The sequence below is a fragment of the Papilio polytes genome, unplaced genomic scaffold (genome assembly GCF_000836215.1).
Source record: "Papilio polytes unplaced genomic scaffold, Ppol_1.0 DF821734.1, whole genome shotgun sequence".
Classification (NCBI taxonomy): Eukaryota; Metazoa; Arthropoda; class Insecta; order Lepidoptera; family Papilionidae; genus Papilio; species Papilio polytes.
Window position 1 is genome coordinate 33,832 of NW_013527470.1, and position 908 is coordinate 34,739.

General features: G+C 40.6%; 1 long non-coding RNA gene across 1 annotated transcript in view; it reads left to right on the top strand.

The window, feature by feature from the left end:
* LOC106108191 overlaps positions 1-908 on the top strand; it is a 9,718-nt gene that overhangs the window by 6,144 nt on the left and 2,666 nt on the right. The gene's annotated exons all lie outside the window — the stretch shown is intronic.

Here is a 908-nt window from a genome sequence, read left to right on the forward strand (position 1 = left end):
GGCCGCCGCCCTCGCCGTCGCCCTCGCCGCCGACTAAATACACTCCTTATGAAACGACTATTATTCAAACTGTCCGTCTTTTGCCACCAATAGCAAAGATATCGCGAATACAAACAATAAGGGTAACCGAAAAATCAGCTTACAAGCTACCAACGGCTTAGAAATTAGTATAGATATATTAGATAAGAAAACAGTGATTAACTCGTAATTCTTATTTATACTTACTCGGTTACAACTCGGTTCTGCTGCTCCGGTCGCTAAGCTGTAATACATAAATGCACGCACGTATCGAGCATTACTTAGTTATAAATAAAATAAAACAAATAAGAAAATAGTTGATAAATTAAGAAATCACTTCGGCGAAGCGTACGAATCGAATGCCACTTAACTGGACAAAATCAGTTAGTCGTTTAGTCTACGGAATAATAAACTATTTGTTTTCTCGAAGAATACACTGATTACTGACTAATTCTTCCTCGTAGCAATTGAGTCAAGTCAAAGTGAAAGAGCGGTGAGATAATTCAATTGCGTTCAATTAGTATTCCATTTGACGTGTAACTAAAGAGAACACTCCATAGCTATTATCAGTACTTTAAATTAAATTTAGTACTTTAATCGCGACGGCAGCGTATAGGTTGTTTCCAAAATGTATATAACTAATTATCAGTAGGCCAGTAGCTTCTAATAGTAATAATATGTGTGTATGTGGCGCAAAGCAGGCAGGGCGCGGGGCGGGCGCTCGGCAGTCGCGGTCGCTCCTATCTGCTATCGTTCTTATCCCCGATAATGTATTTTGGATGGTATTGGTGCGGTTATCAGATAATCGTTGGCCACCGAAGTAGGTCTGTTTGTGCGTCGCGCAACGTGCTCGCCTCGTGTACTCTCAGCACAGAGTTCTACAGTTAATG